The 22001-nt window shown below is 39.8% G+C and overlaps 1 protein-coding gene across 3 annotated transcripts in view; it reads right to left on the bottom strand.

The window, feature by feature from the left end:
• NR6A1 (nuclear receptor subfamily 6 group A member 1) overlaps positions 1 to 22001 on the bottom strand; it is a 234421-nt gene that overhangs the window by 98700 nt on the left and 113720 nt on the right. The gene's annotated exons all lie outside the window — the stretch shown is intronic.

Here is a 22001-nt window from a genome sequence, read left to right as displayed (position 1 = left end):
AGTCACTTTTATGCTGGCTGCCTAAAACTTAAAAGGCTCTTCTCAATAATAAAATGGAACGTAAGGACAAAGATTGAGAAGCTGTCCTTACAGGAATAATACAGTGATTAATACATGTGTTGTTGGCTAAGTCCAAGAATCAGTATTGTTCTATCTAGAAAACACTTTCGGAAGACAAGAATACAATATTTGAGTACTTCCCATGTGCTAATAACACTGTACTAGGTGTTTCACATATATTGCTTTATTCAACACTGAACACTTAGAAGACAAAAACAATGTTTCCCATTTCTGCAAATGACAAAACTGAGCTCTGAGATGATACGTTTTGGCATAGAACACACAACTAGAATGTGATATAGCTGGGATCAGATGGATACCACTGACCTACTCGTCTCAGACTAGAGAACAGACACGTATTAAATAGTCTCTACCCTTATTTAAAACAAAACAAAACAAAACAAAACAAAACAAAAGGTGGGGTGCCTGGGTGGCTTAGTTGGTTAAGCGTCTGACTTTGGCTCAGGTCACTCATGATCTCACGGTTCCTGAGTTTGAGCCCACGTCAGGCTGGCTGCTGTCAGCACAGAGCCCACTTTGGATCCTGTGTCCCCTCTCTCTCTATCCCTACAGCTGCTTGCACTCTCTCTTTCTCTCTCTCTCAAAAATAAACATTAAAAAAAAAGGGGGGTGTAGGTGACATCCCTCTTTCCCTTCCTCCACTCTTAGATGTGGGATGGCAAAAAGTTTAAAGGGTAGAACACAAGAAGCACTGGATGACTGCAGGCTTTGGAAACCCACAGGCTGAGGGGGTTCCTGTGAATGTCAAAGTAAGCAGTTCCATAATAGCAATAGATTGGATGTAAAGAGCAACATCTTCACAAGCAGGAGAAGGGGTTTTTGTTTTGTTCTGTTTTGTTTTGTTTCTTAAGTAAGCTCTATGTCCAACATAGACATGTCCAACTCATGATCCCAAGATCAAAAATCGCATGCTTTACTGAATCAACCAGACAGGTGCCAAGAAGGTTTTGCTTTTTTTTTTTTTTTTTTTTTTTTTTAAAGGAAAGCAACAGAAAGTGCAGTGGCCCCAATGAACTAAATATAGATGGGGTAAAGATGGTGTTGGAGGGAACCATGTTTGGCCTTTGATTTAATTTTAGTAGGTCAGCACATTCTCTTTGCATTGGCTACCTCAAGTGCAAGTGACAAGCCAAGCCAAAGCTAGGCCAAAGAGGCCTTTGTCTCATGCAGTGCTTCCCTTTACCCACCTCAGATGGCCCTTCGGGATCCATCCTTAATTCACATTCTTCCTACCACAATTGGATATACTTAAAAGGGGAAACTAATTCTGCATTTTGTACTGTTGTACAGAGCCCACCAACCAAGAACAGGAATCTGCAAAATGACAATGATGAGTAAGGAAAGAAGAACTGTTTGCTATTGGGTCAAACAAATTCAATCTCAACTACATTAAAATAGGCCAAGTAGAAACCAGTTGCATAAGAAGGTATTTTCCTGAAACAAAGTGTGACGACTGGTTATTTAAACGTAATTATTGTTGGAATCATATCACTGGTAAAATGTTACAATTCAGGTAGTTTCAAAACATACTATTTTTTTTTTAATTTTTTTTTCAACGTTTTTTATTTATTTTGGGACAGAGAGAGACAGAGCATGAACGGGGGAGGGGCAGAGAGAGAGGGAGACACAGAATCGGAAACAGGCTCCAGGCTCCGAGCCATCAGCCCAGAGCCTGACGCGGGGCTCGAACTCACGGACCGCGAGATTGTGACCTGGCTGAAGTCGGACGCTTAACCAACTGCGCCACCCAGGCGCCCCAAAACATACTCTTTAAAAGTATCATTGATCTTTAAATCCTGGTTATTAAAAATCCACATAATCATGATTTCAGAATCACTCTGTAAGAAGATATCATTATCCCATTTTATCACAATGAAGAAATTGAGGCTCAAAATGGGAGTCAAATGCCCAAGTAGTCAGAACCAACCTAAGTCCAAGTTTTGAGTGTTTTTTCCTTTCTCAAGGACATTTCCCAAAGCTATTGAGGTCTTATCTATTAGGCCCCTCACTTTCTTGAGATGCACTGCTGCTTCTAACTTCCTGCCATTTCCTGGGAGAATAGAATGGTTTCTTCCTGTTATCTTAACACATCATTCTGTGTACAATGTTGGATACACACACATACTGTAGTTGTAGCTTCTTAGACATTCCAATGTAAAGAATGACAAAGTCATGCCTGCCAAGTTTTAAATCATTGGCATGGTTCTTCTAGATAAAGTAGTCACTGGCCTAGGTAAGATTAACCTCCAGTGATGTTGATTTTTTTCCTCCAAATTTTATGGCAACTTTATCTCATTAACCGTTTGTTAAACTGTAAACACTTTGTGAACTAAAAGCAAGAGGCTTTTCCAGAAAACTTTTGAGATGCTAAAGCAGTAAACCATGTTTTCTAAATTTTTTCACTCACGTAATCAGGTGAGAAAGTAACAGACCCTGCAAAATGACAGCTCAAAATCAAAACAAATATGAGCACAGAACTGTATGTGAATTCTATTTTACATTACAGTACCTACATAAAACCCCCCAAAATCATATTGTGAATCATTATACCTTTCTGAACTTAGCCATTCTACTTGTGCCAATCAGCTGCTTTTTTTTTTTAAGTTTGTTTGTTTGCTTGCTTATTTATTTATTTATTTATTTAAGTGATCTCTATACTCCTTGTAGGGCTCGAACTCACAACCCCAAGATCAAGAGTCGCATGCTCTTCCGACTGAGCCAGCCAGGCACCCCCAGTCAGCTTCTTCTTGAAAACTAGTAGAGGTTGCTGACCATAGGGAAAGAGCATGGATTCTGAGATCAGAAAGACCTGGGTTCCAATTCTTGCTCTACTATTTCATACTTTTGACCCTCAGGCAAATTATTCGATTGCTTAAAAAGTCTCTGTTTTCTCATACAAAATAGGGATACCATCCCTTACCTTTTATGGTTATTAGAAAGTAAATGAATATATCATGCAAGCACAGTTGCTGGGATACAAATTTGTTTGATAAATGGTAGTAGGTGCTTAATAAATGCTTGTTATAAATTGTTTTTTAAAGCCCTATAAAGAATGTCTAGGAACCAACAAAACTAAAAGGCAACCAACGGAATGGGAAAAGATATTTGCAAATGACACATCGGACAAAGGGCTAGTATCCAAAATCTATAAAGAGCTCATCAAACTCCACACCCGAAAAACAAATAACCCAGTGAAGAAATGGGCAGAAAACATGAATAGACACTTCTCTAAAGAAGACATCCGGATGGCCAACAGGCACATGAAAAGATGTTCAACGTCGCTCCTCATCAGGGAAATACAAATCAAAACCACACTCAGATACCACCTCACGCCAGTCAGAGTGGCCAAAATGAAGAAATCAGGAGACTATAGATGCTGGAGAGGATGTGGAGAGACGGGAACCCTCTTGCACTGTTGGTGGGAATGCAAATTGGTGCAGCCGCTCTGGAAAGCAGTGTGGAGGTTCCTCAGAAAATTAAAAATAGACCTACCCTATGACCCAGCAATAGCACTGCTAGGAATTTATCCAAGGGATACAGGAGTACTGATGCATAGGGGCACTTGTACCCCAATGTTTATAGCAGCACTCTCAACAATAGCCAAATTATGGAAAGAGCCTAAATGTCCATCAACTGATGAATGGATAAAGAAATTGTGGTTTATATACACAATGGAATACTACGTGGCAATGAGAAAAAATGAAATATGGCCTTTTGTAGCAACGTGGATGGAACTGGAGAGTGTGATGCTAAGTGAAATAAGCCATACAGAGAAAGACAGATACCATATGGTTTCACTCTTATGTGGATCCTGAGAAACGTAACAGAAACCCATGGGGGAGGGGAAGGGAAAAAAAAAAAAAAAAGAGGTTAGAGTGGGAGAGAGCCAAAGCATAAGAGACTGTTAAAAACTGAGAACAAACTGAGGGTTGATGGGGGGTGGGAGGGAGGGCAGGGTGGGTGATGGGTATTGAGGAGGGCACCTTTTGGGATGAGCACTGGGTGTTGTATGGAAACCAATTTGACAGTAAATTTCATATATTAAAAAATAAATAAATAAATAAATAAATAAATAAAAAGAAAGAAACCAATTTGATAATAAATTTCATATTAAAAAAAAAAAAAAATGTCTAGGGGCGCCTGGGTGGCTCAGTTAAGTGTCCAACTTCAGCTCAAGTCATGATCTTGTGGTTCCTGAGCTGGAGCCCTGCATCAGGCTCTGTGCTGACAGCTTAGAGCCCAGAGCTAGCTTCACATTCTGTGTCTCCTTCTCTCTCTGCTCCTCCCCCACTTGCTGCACTGTCTCTCAAAAATAAACATTAAAAAAAATTAAATTAAAAAGAATGTCTATTGTTCCTCCTAAGACCCAGAGAGAGGAAAATGAAAATTAGCTACATGATCTAAAGTAGCAAAAACTTATTTCCACTTCTAGTATTTCTGCATCTTAGCATTTGTTTCTCCCGAATTAGGTAGAATACAGCCACAGCTGGAGGTTGACTTTATGGTGAAATATCTGGATAAAAAAATCTACATCAGTTGATTAAATTAAAAGATTTTAATCTATGAACTAAATAGACTCCAAATTGCTCCAAAGCACAAGCACTTTCTACACAGCTTGCATTTCTACAGCATAGCTTTAAAAGAAGTGAAACCACTCTGTAATCCCATAGATTATGTCTAAAAATAGAATGATGAGCCAGCTGTCAGATGCATACGTTGTAGGGGAAATGGGGCCAAGAACCTCCCCCCAAAGATCACTGCAACTCTACTGGCACTTGCTTCAGTAAAAATGAAAAACTGAAACCTGTTCAATTCCAGCAGCTACTGCTTTCTTTTTGGATTAGGACAAGGGTTTTGAATTCTGAAGATTTGTGAGGACTGTGAAATCTCCCCAAATTTGCAAAGTGCTATTTTTAACAGGCTTATAACAGAAATGTCATGTGTGATCCGGAATTACTACTTCAACACAAGCCCATTTTTAAAAATTTTGCTTTTTTGTGAACTCTTCCTTCCAGAGTTATTTAATCTTAAAAAAAGAAAAAAGGCAATTTGATCAGGACTGGGTTATAGACAATCTTCTACACAATATGCCTCTCTGGGGCCTCAGCTTTCCCACCTGCATAATGAGAAAGTTGTGGGACATATCCATTTAAGGATATTTTTCAGCTATGATGCTCTAGGATTTTCTGAGCCTTAAAATTTCCAGATAGGCTGAACAAAAGACAGAACAACACACCTTTCCAACTAAGCTATGTTTTGAGCTGTTTCAGTCTCAATTCCATAAGCCATCTTTCCACCTAACCAAGGATTCAGCAACCCCAAAAAGGTAAATAGAAGGAATTTCAAAATCTTTTCTGACTGTTAAGGAAGCATAGGGACAATTACTATGAGTAAAGGTGGGAAGTGTCCTGGTGAGAAGAGAGGAAAGTGGTATCTGCCTGAAAAAAAGTGGACATAGGTCAAGGTAGTACTGCTTGTGTGCTATGTAGGCCACAAATGCATCCATTCAAATACTTACTTAGTTGAGTACCTACTATTATGCAACTGCTACTTTTTTTAGATGCAAGGGATAGAATGGTTGAGTTAATGACAGATACACTCCTAACACGAGTCTCACCCACTCCTCCTCATGGCAGGCACAAATCCTGCCCCAGTCAGTTCCAAACCCTGACCCTCAAAAGTCAAATAGAAAGAACATAAAAAGGTTCGGCCTCACATCTGGTACACTCAATACATGCTGAGTGAACCTGGAGAAATACCTAGCTTACTCTAGTGCCTTTGCAAAGTTGGCAGTTTCAAAGAAAAACAATCACTTACTGAGTTTGAGTGAGGAGCTATTGAGTGAGATGTTGGGGATCAAAATACTACATCAGCCATTTTTAGCACTCGCTTCTTATTTTTTGTTTTGTGGGCTTCCCCCCCCCCCCCCAAGGGAATTGTATGTCATTAGTCAAAAACTGACAAAGTAGAGGGGCACCTGAGTGGCTCAGTCGGTTAAGCATCTGACTTTGGTCCGGGTCATGATCTCACGGTCCATGAGTTCAAGCTCCGTGTCAGGCTCTGTGCTGACAGCCCTGAGCCTGGAGCCTGCTTCGGATTCTGTGTTTCCCTCTCTTTCTGCCCCTCCCCTGCTTGTGTTCTGTCTCTGGCTCTCAGAAATAAATAAATGTTAAAAAAAATAATAATAAAAAAATAAAAAAACTGACAAAGTAGAAAATGCAAGAGAAAGAAAGCCTAGTGTCAGAGTTGTCTACTTTGTACTGTGGCTCAGGACCGAAGGGATTTCCTTGTAAAGGACCCAGGTTTGGCCACCTAACAATGTCCCTGTGTGGACAATTAACCCAGCATGGGATGTTTCTTCCTCAAGACTGACTACAGGCTTGTTACTTCCTAAACTTCAGACACACTATACATTGTTGAAACAATCCAAGGACTTCATGAGCATGTTCAATCATTCATTCAACAAATATTTATTTCGGTGCCTACAATCCTCATGATAGGGATTCACAGCAAACAAGACTGGCATGGTCTCCGCCCTTACAGACTAATAGAAGGGACATACATTAAGCAATTATGTAGAGAAACATTTAATGATAAGTATGATAGATAAGTGTGACAACTATGATAAGACAGATAAGATAGATAACAATGAAGGGACCTAACTTGGCCTGGGAGAGGTGGGAAAATATTCAAACAATGGATTATGAAAGTGGACAAAGGCCAAACTATCCATAGGAAAGTCAAACACATGATTTCTTTCTAAAAAAAATGCTAGCTTTTTCTGCTCCTTAAGTCTTAGACACATCTTTCCTCAGTGCTCATGGCACCCTGTACTTCTTGGAATTAGTAAGCTGATTTTACTGTAATATGACAACCACTTTTATGAATCTGTTTCCTCTACTAGACTGCAAATTTCTCCAGAACAGGTCCCTTACCCAACCTATTTTGGTGTCTCTAGTACCTAGAATTGAGCTAGATCCTGAGTAGGCCCCAAGAAAATGGTAGGTGCAGGGCGCCTCGGTGGCTCAGTTGGTTTGGTTAACAGTCTGTCTTTGGCTTGGGTCATGATCTCGCAGTTTTTGAGTTCAAGCCTTCCATCGGGCTCTGTGCTGAGTGTCTCCCTCTCTCTCTGCCCCTCTTCCACTCCTGCTTTGTCTCTATCTGCCTCCCAAAAATGAATAAACGTTAAAAACAAATAAAAAAAATCAAAAGAAAATGGTAGTTGCTATCATTATAATTGCTGTTCTTCAGACTGGTTATTACACAAATTATGCAACTTTGTTCTTATTCATTGAGCTCTCTCTCCCACTTGGTAGAGAAACACCAATAAGTGAGTCCCAAGAACTGATCACCTGCCACTGATCCCAACACACGCCATTGCTCTCAGTTCCTTTCTAGTGGTGATTTTTTCTGTTTACACACGGATGATTCAGAGCTGTCTTTTCCACTGTGCTATGATGACTTCCAATGCAAGACTATCAGCCAAGAATAGTAATGCCTTAAAAGGTAGTGATACAAAGATCACAAGGTAGGGCAGGGAGAATTAGGACACAGCTGTAGCGTTCTGTAGGCTAAAACATAGACTCAATGTGTCACAGAAAATTAAATCAGAGGCTGAATGTAATTCCCAGTATCCTGAATAAATATAAGCAGGGCCCCTGGTACTGTCACTGCCCACACTGAGGCCATGCTAGGTCTTCAATGACATCCAGTCCTATGCCCCAGGATCATCCTAAATCAGGGAGGCAAGGTCACTGATCCTCCAGGCCAAATTCTACAAAGCTCCAATTGCCCCAGACAGAAAAAAGAGGATGCCAACTGCTAAATCCATTTTGATAGCTAGAGGAGGATTAAGGAAACTGCACACATGGTGATGTCCAAATCTGAGCAATGAGATTAACCTCTATGTGGACTGCCTATACCTCAGAGAGTTTTAAAACACAGATATCCACCAACACATTTTTCACATCTAGGCTCAAACTGAAAGGGAGCTGCAAGTGGGATGTAGTAGTGTACTTTGTTCCCTCAGTATTCTAGAGAAACACTAAGACAGGGTCACTGTCTTCCAGAAACTGTAGGAGAGACAGACCAGGAAATGATCTATAGTGGCACAAGAAGAGCACAAACAAGGTGCTAATGGGAACACACAAGCAGAAGTGATAAATTTATGGGAGTGAGGGGAGATCTAACAGAAACTTCACAATCAGAAGTGGCATTAGAGCTTAGTTTTGAAAGAGTAGGCTCCCAATAGGCAAGAAGGGGGAGGAAGTGGAAAGTGCATTCTAGGCAAAGGCAATAGCATGTACAAAGACAGAGCAGCATAAAAGCATTGTTTGTTCTGAAAACACAAGTAATTTTGTGTAGCTAGAGTTTAAAGCATACAGTAGTGAGTGGCAGGAGAAGACATTATAGGATGTTGAAGGTCAGACCAGGAATGGTCTTATATACTAGGCTAAACAGTTAAACTTCTTCCTGCAGCTAATAATATCTATTTATTATTATTACATCTTATTTATTTTATTATATACCTACTAGGTACTAGGCATGCTGTCTTATACGCTTCACTACATTTAATGTTCAAAACTCTCCCATATGGCTTTTTCCCTTCTTTGTATACACAAAAAGGTTCAAGAGAGGTTAACTTTCTCAAATTAGATCTGACTTCAAAGACTACCCAAAATCTTACAAAAAAGGATTCCAACTCTAGGTCTCCAGACTTCAAACAACCTAGGGCTCTTTCCTACATACTACAGGTTATGATGTTAAGTTTCAGAACACTCTCACTTAGCTCTACAGCAAACCGAGTGTTATAAAAATGTTCAAGGAGCCCTTGAAATCACTGGCATCAAACTGAGTACATTCACCTACTCTTTCTTAGCAGTCTCTAAAACACAGGCATACTAAGAAACCTAAGATCAATTTTCCCAATGGTCCTTGTCTGAAGCTTTTCTCTCTCCTGACATTACTTCAGCATTTGACATCAACAGCTATTTCAGGAAGCAATGTAGCCAGACTTCCCAAAGCAGAGACAAGATCAGAAGGAGATTGTGGCTTACATACGACCATCTGACACCTGGTGTTCATGAACATTCAGTAATGAGGAAACAAGGCTTTTGGGAAACATGTCCAGGCTCTGAAGCTCATTAGCTGGTTGATTTTGGTCATGCTACTTAAACTTTCTAAGCCTCAGATTCCTCATATTTACAATATATTAATAAACATACTTTTCAGGATAGCTGTGAAAGTTACAGAGAATAATGTAAAGGGAAGAATCAATGCTTAGAGCATGATAGGCACCCAAACCTGCCTTTCCTACTTAGGTACATACTTAACTAGTATTCTGTCTGCCTAACCCACTGGAGTTTTGTGAGGTCGAAATGAGGTGAGGTCTATGCAAGTCCTAAATCAAGTAAAATATAACTGACATTATAACTAAGTTTAAAACACTGCTCCAGCCACAAGAATGAACAGTTTATAATCCTTCTCTTCAAGGGACTAATTTTCAGATAAGGAAGCTACAAGTATATAAATGAATGTAATACTGGTAAGAAGTAGTAAGTGCTAGAAGAGTGGTAAAAATAACTAACATAACTGAGCATTAACCATGGGCTAGACCTAATCTAGGTGTTTTATATGATCTCATTTAACACTAAAATGAGCCCTACAGAGCAAGTACTATTTTCTTATAGATGTGGAAAGTGAAGCACATGACGCCTAGGTAGTTTGATTAAGTTTATACAACCAGTAAGCAGTAGAGCCAGGATTTAAATGCAAGAATTCTGATTCCAGAGTGCATATTACTAGAGAAACAGAGGTGTGAATTAAAGAAGTGGAGAAATAACATAGTTACAACAATGGAGTCTAATAATGGACCAACATTCATTGTGCACTCAGCTTTCTGCCAGGCCCTGTGTTAAGTACTTTACATGCAAGCTTTCACTGAATTCCAAAACCTGTGAGCTGGATACCATCCCAATTTTACAGATGAGGCAAACAGACTTAACGAAGCTAGGTTACTCGCTCAAGGTCTCACAGCTAGTTACCAACAGAACCAGATCTCACACGTAGTCCTTTCGGTGTGCAACGCAATTACCTGATTTTTTTTTATATACATATACAATAAGCATGCATACAGTATTTTGAGTAAAAATAGGATCACTTTATTTTGTGATCTCTAAATTGTCAGATGAGCTCAATTATCCTTTTCTGCTATTAAAAATAACCTTTTACATTACAAGAGCAATATGAATGTTATAGAATACTAAAAATATAAAGAAGCAAAAATAAGAAAATAAAGCATGTCTCAGAAACTTTGAAAAGGGAATTATGGAAAACTAGTTAGGAAGACAGTTCAAGGACTGACTGCAGCAGTCTTGGCCTTCAATACCAGGCTGGAGAACCAAAGCTATACTTCTATACAATGGAAGACTGTGAGCAGAGCAGCAGTATAATTAGAGCCTAATGCTGTGTGTAAGACAGACTTAAATGGAGAGACAAGAGGCAAGAGGATCAGCAGGAGCCCATTGCTGTGGTCAAGGTAAAAGTTAAGGTCCTGATTTATGAGCAGGCTGCCTATCATAACCACTGTAAGCTCAGACTGAGTCAGAGAGACCTAAGTTTGAACTTGGTTCCACTATTTACTTGCTGTGTGACTCTGATTCAGTTACTTAAGCTATGTGAGCCTCAGTTTTATCATCTGTAAGCGTGGATAATAAAACCCATGTAAATAGTTGTCGTGGGAGCTAAAGATGTGAAAAAATTAACATGATTTAGGTTTCTCAACTTCTACACGATTGACATTTCAGGCCAAATAATTCCTTTTTATGGGGTTGCTGCCTTGTGTATTACAGGATATCTAGCAGCATCTCTGGTCTCTAACTAGCGCCCTTCCCCAGGTTGTGACAATCAAAAATGTCTCCAGACACTGCCAAATAAACTCTAGTTGAGAACCATCTGTCATAGTTTCTGACATATAAAATGATCAGCAAATGTAAGCTTTAAAAAATGGTTGCAGGGAAGGAAGGGAGGAGAAGGTGGTCGAGAGAAGACATATAAAAGACAAAGACTAAGATGACCAAATTGGCTGGCTGACTGGATACGGAGGCCACGAAAAAAAGAAGGTAGCAGAGCTGACCACAGCTTTCATTCTATGTGATTCATGCCACCAAAAGAAGAACAATAGAAGAGGATGCAGATTTGAGGAACCAGAGCGATACGCAAATGGAAATATCTGAAAGGCATTAAGAATTCTGGCCTGTAGTTAGTGAGAATGGTCAGTGTAGGTCTCCGTATCAAATATTAATTTTTTTTTTTTAACGTTTATTTATTTTGGGGACAGAGAGAGACAGAGCATGAACGGGGGAGGGGCAGAGAGAGAGGGAGACACAGAATCGGAAACAGGCTCCAGGCTCTGAGCCATCAGCCCAGAGCCCGACGCGGGGCTCGAACCCACGGACCGCGAGATGGTGACCTGAGCTGAAGTCGGACGCCCAACCGACTGAGCCACCCAGGAACCCCTCCATATCAAATATTAAAATCGTTCTTTATGTCTCCTGAGCTTTTATAAAGTTTCAGTTTTATCTAACAGTTCCAAAATAAACACTAGTCACATGCCTTAACTGTAAAGCTCTCAGGATAAACCTAAAAGACATGTTTGGCAATGATTATGTATTGCCTTTGACATAAAAAAAAAAAAAAAAAAAAGATATTCTATTTTCAGGAAGAATTATACTGTAATAAAAAAATAAAGCAAATAAGAAAAATCACTACATGGGACTGCAAACTGGTGCAGCCACTCTGGAAAACAGTGTGGAGGTTCTTCAAAAAATTAAAAATAGATCTACCCCATGACCCAGCAATGGCACTGCTACAAATTTACCCAAGGGATACTGGAGTGCTGATGCATAGGGGCACTTGTACCCCATCGTTTATAGCAGCACCTTCAACAATAGCCAAATTATGGAAAGAGCCTAAACGTCCATCAACTGATGAGTGGATAAAGAAGTTGTGGTTTATATATACAATGGAATACTACTCGGCAATGAGAAAGAATGAAACCTGGCCATTTGTAGCAACGTGGATGGAACTAGAGAGTGTTATGCTAAATGAAATAAGTCAGGCAGAGAAAGACAGATACCATATGTTTTCACTCTTATGTGGATCCTGAGAAATTCAACAGAAGACCAGGGGGGAAGAAAAGTGGGGGGCAGTTACAGAGAGGGAAGGAGGCAAACCATAAAAGACTCTTAAAAACGGAGAATAAACTGAGGGTTGATGGGGGAGTGGGGGGAGGGGAAATTGGGTGATGGGCATTGAGAAGGGCACCTGCTGGGATGAGCACTGGGTGTTGTATGGAAACCAATTTGACAATAAATTTCATATTAAAAAAAAAGAAAAATCACTATTGATTTGTGCATTTGTACAAATCTCACTCTTTTTTAGTTTTCCATCCTTTTACTGGACAACTGAAAAATAGGTATATACCAATAATCTGGAAGATTAAACCAATTTCTGAGCTTCAATATGTGCCACATATTTTAGAGACACTGGTAAAAGAAAGAGAAGTTGAATCCAAACTGATGTGTGTTCAAATTCCAGCTGCATGATACCTTTAGAAGTCAGATCTGACTCTAAATTCTCCAACCCCATGGCAACTCTTGCAGCCTTTGCCAAGCCACCTGAGCAAACAAGACTGCATCCCTGCTCCTCACCTGCTATGGAGTCTTTATCAAGGCCTCTCAAAGAATTAGCCAAAGCAGATAGGCACTGGAGCTGATCTGAGGCATCTATCTATATACTGTACTTTGGATTTTCTAGGAATATTCTGTTCTGTGGTCTCCATGAACCAATGTTCTCTAAATTCCAATATTCAGGAATTCAAAATAAATCTCTCAAAATAAAAAGTCCATGTAATATCATGACACATATGTCAAAACCAACAGAATATAAAACATCACAAGTGAACCCTAATATAAACTATGAATTCTGGGTGATAATATTGTGTAGGCTCACTGACTATAACAAATATATTACACCAGTATGGGATATTGATGAGAAGAGTTGTGCAGCAGGTGTGGGAGAGGGTGTATGAAAATTCATGGTACTTCTGCTCAATTTTGCTATAAACCCAAACCCTAAACTTGCTTTTAAAAGTCTATTCGAAGTAAAACAAAACAAACAAAAACAAAACAAAACCAAAACAAACAGGGCACGTGGGTGGCTCAGTTGGTTAAGCACATGTTGATCTCAGCTCAGGTTTTTTTTTTTTAATTTTTATTTTTTTAATGAAATTTATTGTCAAATTGGTTTCCATACAATACCCAGTGCTCATCCCAGCAGGTGCCCTTCTCAAATGCCCATCACCCAATTTCCCCTCCCCCCACTCCCCCATCAACCCTCAGTTTATTCTCCGTTTTTAAGAGTCTTTTATGGTTTGCCTCCTTCCCTCTCTGTAACTGCCCCCCACTTTTCTTCCCCCCTGGTCTTCTGTTGAATTTCTCAGGATCCACATAAGAGTGAAAACATATGGTATCTGTCTTTCTCTGCCTGACTTATTTCATTTAGCATAACACTCTCTAGTTCCATCCACGTTGCTACAAATGGCCAGATTTCATTCTTTCTCATTGCCGAGTAGTATTCCATTGTATATATAAACCACAACTTCTTTATCCACTCATCAGTTGATGGACGTTTAGGCTCTTTCCATAATTTGGCTATTGTTGAAGGTGCTGCTATAAACGATGGGGTACAAGTGCCCCTATGCATCAGCACTCCTGTATCCCTTGGGTAAATTTGTAGCAGTGCCATTGCTGGGTCATAGGGTAGATCTATTTTTAATTTTTTGAAGAACCTCCACACTGTTTTCCAGAGTGGCTGCACCAGTTTGCATTCCCACCAACAGTGCAAGAGGGCTCCCGTTTCTCCACATCTTCGCCAGCATCTATAGTCTCCTGGTTTGTTCATTTTAGCCATCCTGACCGGCATAAGGTGGTATTCTCAGTGTGGTTTTGATTTGTATTTCCCTGATGAGGAATGACGTTAAGCATCTTTTCATGTGCCTGTTGGCCATCTGGATGTCTTCTTTAGAAAAGTGTCTATTCATGTCTTCTGCCCATTTCTTCACTGGATTATTTGTTTTTTGGGTGTGGAGTTTGTGAGTTCTTTTCAGCTCAGGTCTTGATCACAGGGTCGTGAGTTCACACCCCACATTGGGCTCTGTGCTGGGTGTGAAGCCTACTTTAAACAAACAAAAAAAAAGGCAGTGGGGCGGTTGCCACAGGGAGCAGCACAAGTGAGGATGGCCTGATCGCAGGGTCCCCAGATTCCTAACCTCTGCCAGGGCCTCAGCCCCCTTGTGGGTTAATGCTGTTGCTGGCAATCCAAATTCCTGGAGGGCCTGGATCTTCCAGGAGATCTTGGAGCTGCAGGAGCACAGAAAAGATTGGTGATGGTGGTGGTTTTCTTCTCTGTCAGCGTGGCCCCACAGGAACTGGAGCTTCCCAAGACCTTCGCCTCAGTGAAGAGAGGAGCTCCAGGGAGGCCTGAGGGAGCAAAGTAGCAAGACCTGCTCTTCCCATCTGCCCACCTGCTGACCAGCATGACCCCAAGGCAGCGGTGTCCTAGCTGAGACTGGTGCACCCAGCCACTGCTTCAGGAGTAACTTTCATCTTCCTCCAGTCACCCCTTCTGGCTCCTTGCTTCTCTGGCTTCTGCACAGTTATGTAACATGTATTGGGATAAATAGTCCCCTTTTCATAATGTTATGGTGGTTCTATTCCCAGTTGACTCACTGTGATTTGGTGATCTACTTATGCTTCTTAGAACCCCACTCTCACTGACTTCAAAGAAAGTAAACACATTTACTCCTTTGTGGCTCTTCTATGCAAGGACATGTACAGCTTTTAAAAAGAAGTTTTCATCTCCACATTTACATTCTACATACTATAGAATTTACCATATAATGTCCTATATAATCTATTAGCATAATATATAATTTATTTATTGTTATTATCTGCCTCCTGTAACCAGAAACCATGTTCCACAAGGGCAAAGAGTTTTTGTCTGATTTGTCTGTGGATGCAGCTTTGGTACCTGGGCATGGCAGTCAGTATTTATCAAACTGAATGAAATTAAACAATGCCCCTCCACCCCCCCGCCAAAAAAAAAGGTACAAAAAAAATATCTCATGTGAGATGTGTTGTCATAATTTGGGATTCAGAAAAAGCGATCCCTTTAGATGTGCAGCAGCAGATGCCAGAGAGAAGACATGCTCAGGGCCAGGAATTACAGAGACAAGGTTGGCAGGCGGAGGCGGGGGGGGGGGGGGGTGTCTTAAATTCTTTGGATGGTCATGAGGAAAATAAAATTTTCCAAAAAAAGAATCTACAGAAATCCAAATGGTGAGTTCTCCCTGTAGCTGAAGACTCCCATTATGTCATGGAGTAAATTTATATGTGCCAAATTTACAAAGGGTGCAAAAGGCAAACATCTTATCAGGAAGCTCTCTAAATTGAATGACAATTTTTTTTTTTTAATTTTTTTTTTCAACGTTTTTTTTATTTATTTTGGGGACAGAGAGAGACAGAGCATGAACGGGGGAGGGGCAGAGAGAGAGGGAGACACAGAATCGGAAACAGGCTCCAGGCTCTGAGCCATCAGCCCAGAGCCCGACGCGGGGCTCGAACTCACGGACCGCGAGATCGTGACCTGGCTGAAGTCGGACGCTTAACCGACTGCGCCACCCAGGCGCCCCGAATGACAATTTTTTGACAAAGTGAAAAGTAAAAAGAGATGATATCCTTATCCCAACTTCTATTAAAAACCAATACCAATTCCAGTTTCCAGTACAGCCATAGAAGGGACTTAGAAGTTGCTATCGTATCCTAACAACCAAGAAAAAGCTGAACAAAATGAAAAAGCAACAACTCTTAGATTTGGCAGAGAAGTGTGGTCACATGACAAACTACTGTCCCCCAGATTGGAAAGACAGATAAAGAGGGGCGCCTGGGTGGCTCAGTCGGTTAAGCGTCCGACTTCAGCTCAGGTCATGATCTCATGGTCTGTGAGTTCGAGCCCCGCTTCAGGCTCCAGGCTGATGGCTCAGACCCCGGAGCCTGTTTCAGATTCTGTGTCTCCCTCTCTCTCTGCCCCTCCCCCGTTCATGCTCTGTCTCTCTCTGTCTCAAAAATAAATAAAAAATGTTTAAAAAAAAAAAAAAAAAGAAAGACAGATAAAGATAACAGAGAATCAACTTACCAAAGCAGAAACTCATGAGCAGAAAACTCCATGGGAAGCAGTGCCAGAATAAGAAGATCCCAACTGCAATTGATGAATTGCTTGCTGGAAGCTAAGTGTGGACAACTCCAAGAGTTAAAAACTCCACAGTGCCCAGTAACAGGAGGGTCCCATACTTGCTTGAGTTTTACCTCCAAGAACTCTACCAAGACCTCCCAAAGAGTGTCAGAGAAAAATTCCCTCTTGCTTCCAGCAGAGGGAGGGTAAAAAACTATTTTGAAATGTATCAGAGCATTGAAGAAAAATTATTTGACCACAGCCTAACTTGCTGGAGTTTTATCAGAGCCTAACCTACCTAATAAAAGGAAATACCTGCCCCCTCTAGCCATTCTTTCTGGCCAGAGGGGGAAAAAAAGAATGTGAGAAGCACCAGTGTATTCCAGTCTACAGCAGAAGCTCACTAAGACTCACATCTAATCAAAGAACTATAGAATGCTTCCTCTTCCCCCATATCTTCGTTCCTTTTACCCAGCACATCACATCTGATTTCCAGCAGCAACAACAACAAAATCACAAAGCATACTAATAGGCAAAAAAACTTTGTCATGCTGCGCGTGAAGCCCACTTAAAAAAAAAAGATTGTCAGAGTGGATCCAAAAACAAGATCCAACTATATGTTGTCTACGAAACCCATATATAGATTAAAGCAAAGGAATGACAAAGGATACAGGAGTGCTGATTCATAGGGGCGCTTGTACCCCAATGTATATAGCAGCACTTTCAACAATAGCCAAATCATGGAAAGAGTCCAAATGTCCATCAACTGATAAATGGATAAAGAAGACGTGGTTTATGTATACAATGGAATACTACTTGGCAATTAGAAAGAATGAAATCCTGCCATTTGCAACAATGTGGATGGAACTGGAGGGTATTATGCTAAGTGAAATAAGTAAGCCAGAGAAAGACAGATTATCATATGTTTTCACTCATATGTGGAACTTGAGAAGCTTAACAGAAGACCATGGGGGGAAATAAAGGGGAAAAAATAATTTCAAACAGAGAGGGAAGCAAACCCATAAGATACTCTTAAATACAGAGAACCAACTGAAGGTTGATGGGGGGAGGTAAAGGGGGAAAATGGGTGATGAGCACTGAAGAGGGCACTTCTTGGGATGAGCACTGGGTGTTGTATACAAGCGATGAATCATGGGAATCTACCCCTGAAACCAAGAGCACACTGTATACACTGTATGTTAGCTAACTTGACAATAAATTACATTAAAAAAAAAAAAAAGTAAAGGGAGGGACAAAGATACATCATAGTAACACTGATCAAAAGAAAGCAGAATAGCTATGTTAATTTTAGACAATGCAGATTTCAGAACAAGGAGAGTGATCAGGGATGAAGAGAAACATTACATAATAATGATAAAGGGGTCAATATTCCAAGATGACATAACAATCCTTAATAGGTATGCACCTAACAATAGTGTCAAAATACGTAAGGCAAAAACTGATAGAACTGCAATGAGAAATAGATGAATCTACTATTATCACTGGAGACTTTAACACCTCTCTTTGAGATATGGACATATCCAAAAGCCATAAAATCAGTAAGGACACAGTTGATCTCAGCAATACTAAAAATCAATTGGATATAATTGACATCTATAGACCACTTCATCCAACAATGCAGATTATATATTCTTCTCAAATTCATATGGAACATTCACCAAAAAAGGACCACATTCTGAGCCATAAAAGAAACTTCAACCAATTTAAAAGAACAGAAATCACACAATACCTGCTCTCAAATCACAATGGAATTAAAACAGAAATCAATAATAGCAAGATAGCTGGAAAATCCCAAAATACTTGGAGATTAAACAACACAATTCTTTTTTTTTTTTTTAATGTTTATTTATTTTTGAGACAGAGAGAGACAGAGCATGAGTGGAGGAGGGTAGAGGGAGAGAGAGAGGGACACACAGAATCTGAAGCAGGCTCCAGACTCTAAGCTGTCAGCACAGAGCCCGACGCAGGGCTTGAACTCACGAGCCATGACATCATGACCTGAGCTGAAGTCGGACACCCAACTGACTGAGCTACCCAGGTGCCCCTAAACAACACAATTGTAACACATGGGTCAAAGAAGAACTCTCAAGAGACATTTTTAAATATTTGGAACTAAATGAAAATAAAAATAGAACTTATCAAAATTTGTAGATTGCATCAAAAGCAATGCTCAAAGGGAAATTTATAGCACTGAATTTATATATTAGAAAAAAAGAAAGATTTAAAACCAATAATCTAAGTTTCCATGTTAGGAAACTAGAAAAAGGAAAGCAAATTAAATCCAAAATAAACAGAATTAGGGAAATTAAAAAAAAACTAGAAAAATAATCAATGAAATTGAAAACTAGAAATCTTTAGAGAAAAATCAACAAAACCAAAAGCTAGTTCTTTGCAAAGATAAATAAAATAAAAAAGTCTGTATCCAGGCTAACTAAGGAAAAAGAGAAAAGAAAAAAGAAAAGAGAGAAGAACCAAATTATTAATAGCAGAAATGAAAGAGGGTATTAACACTAGTACAGATCATATGGACAGTAGAAAGATAATAAAGAAATACTATGAACAATTCTATGCCCACAAATTTGATAACCTAGATGAAATGGACCAATTCCTTGAAGACATAATCTGTCAAAACAAACACAAGAAGCAACAGACAATCTGAATAGGCCTTTATCTATTAAAGAAATTGAATCAGTACTTAACAACCTTCCCAAACAAAAAGCCCCAAGCCTATACAGGTTCATTCAAGGAAGAAATTATTCTGTGATCTTTTATAGAATATACAAGTGATTTAGAAGTAGAGGGAATACTTCTAAACTCATTACATGAGGCCAGCATTACACCAATAACAAAAAGACCAAGATCTTACAAGAAAACTTCAAACCAACATCTCTCACTCATACAGATGCAAAAATCCTCAACAAAGTATTAGCAATTGGAATCCAAAAATGTAAAGAAGAATTATACATTACAATCAAGAGGGGTTTATTCCAGGTATGTAAGGCTGGTTAAACATTCTTTTCTAAAGAAGAACAATCACTTGATCATATCAATAGATGCAGATAAAGCATGACATATCCAATACCTATTCCTACTAAAAATTCTCAACAAACTAGGAATCATGGGGAACTTGCTCAATTCAATAAAGAAAATCTACAAAAAACCTATAGCTGGGGCGCCTGGGTGGCTCAATCGGTTAAGCCTCCGACTTCAGCTCAGGTCACGATCTCACGGTCCGTGAGTTCGAGCCCCGCCTCGGGCTCTGAGCTGATGGCTCGGAGCCTGGATCCTGCTTCCGATTCTGTGTCTCCCTCTCTCTGCCCCTCCCCCGTTCATGCTCTGTCTCTCTCTGTCTCAAAAATGAATAAACGTTAAAAAAAAAATTTAAAAAAAAAAACAAACCTATAGCTAACATTATACTTAAAGATATGAAACTCAAAGCCTTCCTGCTAAGATCAGGAACAATGCAAGGATGTCCCCTCTCACCAGTGCTTTCCAACACTGTACTAGAAGTGCCATCTAATGTAATAAGATAAGAAAAAGAAATAAAAAGTATACAGTTTGGAAAGGAAGAAATAAAATTGTCTTTGTTCAGGTGTGCCTGGGTGGCTCAGTCGGTTAAGCATCCAACTTTGGCTCAGGTCATGATCTCACAGTTCACAAGTTCAAGCCCCGTGTTGGGTTCTGTGCTGATAGCTCAGAGCCTGGAGCCTGGAGCCTGGAGCCTGCTTTGGATTCGGTCTCCTTCTCTCTCTGCCCCTCCCCCACACATACTCTCTCTCCACACAAACAAACAAAAAACAAAACTCCTAGAACTAATAAGCAGTGACAGCAAGGTTGCAGAATAGAAGGTTAATAAATAAGCCACGCCCATTGCTTTCCTGAGCAAGTGAAATTAAAAACACATTACCATTATTAGCACCTCCACCAAATGAAATACTTAGGTATTAAATCTAACAAAATATGTACAAGATCTGTATGAAGAAAATTACAAAATTCTAATGAAAAATATTAAAGAAGTACTACATAAACAGGAAGGTATTCTATGTTCATGGATAAGAAGAGTCAATATTGTGAAGATGCTAGTTCTTCCCACCTTGATTTATAGATTCAGTACAAACCCAACCAAAACCCCCAGCAAATGATTTTGTAGGTATTTTTTTTTATTTTTATGTTTTTAATTTTTTTTTTATGTTTTTTTAAATTTATTTTTGAGACAGAGAGAGACAAAGCATGAGCAGGGGAGGGGCAGACAGAGAGGGAGGCACAGAATCTGAAGCAGGCTGCAGGCTCTGAGCTGTCAGCACAGAGCCCAACGCAGGGCTCAAACTCATCGAGTGTGAGATCATGACCTGAGCTGAAGTCAAGACGCTCAACTGACTGAGCCACCCAGGCACCCCTGATTTTGTAGGTATTAACAAACTGATTCTAAAGTTTATATGGAGATGCAAAGACCCAGAATAGCCAACCCTATCAATACTGAAGGAGAAGAAGAACAGAGTCAGAGGACTAGCACTACCTGATTTCAAGAATTACTGCAAAGATCCAGTAATCAAGACAGTGTGATATTGAGGAAATAACAGACAAACAGATCAATGGAACAGAAGAGAGAGCGCAGAAACAGACTCACATAAATACAGTCAACTGATCTATGACAAAGGAGTAAAGGCAATACAATGGAACAAAAAAGGTCTTTCCAACAAATGGTGCCAGAACGACTGAATACCCACATGTAAAAAGATGAATCTACACAAAGACCTTACACTTTTCACAAAAGTTAAGTCAAAATGAATCACAGGCCTAAATGTCAAACACAAAACTATGAAATTCCTAAAAGATAACATAGGAGAAAACCTCTATGACCTTGAGTATGACAATGACCAGAGGCATCATCCATGAAAGAAATCACTGACAGACTTCATTAAAAATAAAAACTTATGGGGACTCCTGGGTGTCTCAGTCATTTAAGTATCCACTTCTTGATTTAGGCTCAGATCATGATCTCACAGTTCATGGGATCAAGCACCATGTCAGGCTCTGCACTGTCAGTGCCTGGGATTTTCTCTTTCTCCTTCTCTCTCTCCCCTCCCCTGCTCACATTCTCTCTCAAAAATAAAAATAAAATAAGCTTTAAACAAATTTATTATAGGGGCACCTGGAGGCTCAGTCAGTTGAGCGTTTGACTCTTGATCTCAGCTTGGGTCATGATCTCACTGTTTGTGAGTTCAAGTCCCAGGAGAGGGTCTCTCCCTCTCTCTCTGCCATTACCACTCATGCTCCTCCCTCTCTCAAAATAAACGAAGAAACTTAAATTTAAAAAAAATTACTATAAAATGAATAAAACAAAACCTGGTCTGTTAGCGACAATGTCAAGAGAATGAGAAGACAAGCCACAGACTAGAAAAAAATACTTGCAAAAGACACATTCAATGAAAGTCTGTTATCTAAAATATAAAATAAACTCTTAAAACTCAACAAGAAAATGAACAACCCAATTAAAAAGTAGGCAAAAGATTTGAACAGACATCTCACCAAAGAAGATATACAGATGGCAAGCAAACAAAAGATGCTCAAAGTTATACATCATTATGCAACTTCAAATTATAACAATG

The sequence above is a fragment of the Neofelis nebulosa genome, chromosome 12 (assembly GCF_028018385.1).
Source record: "Neofelis nebulosa isolate mNeoNeb1 chromosome 12, mNeoNeb1.pri, whole genome shotgun sequence".
Taxonomy (NCBI): domain Eukaryota; kingdom Metazoa; phylum Chordata; class Mammalia; order Carnivora; family Felidae; genus Neofelis; species Neofelis nebulosa.
This window is presented reverse-complemented; position numbering and strand designations above follow the sequence as displayed.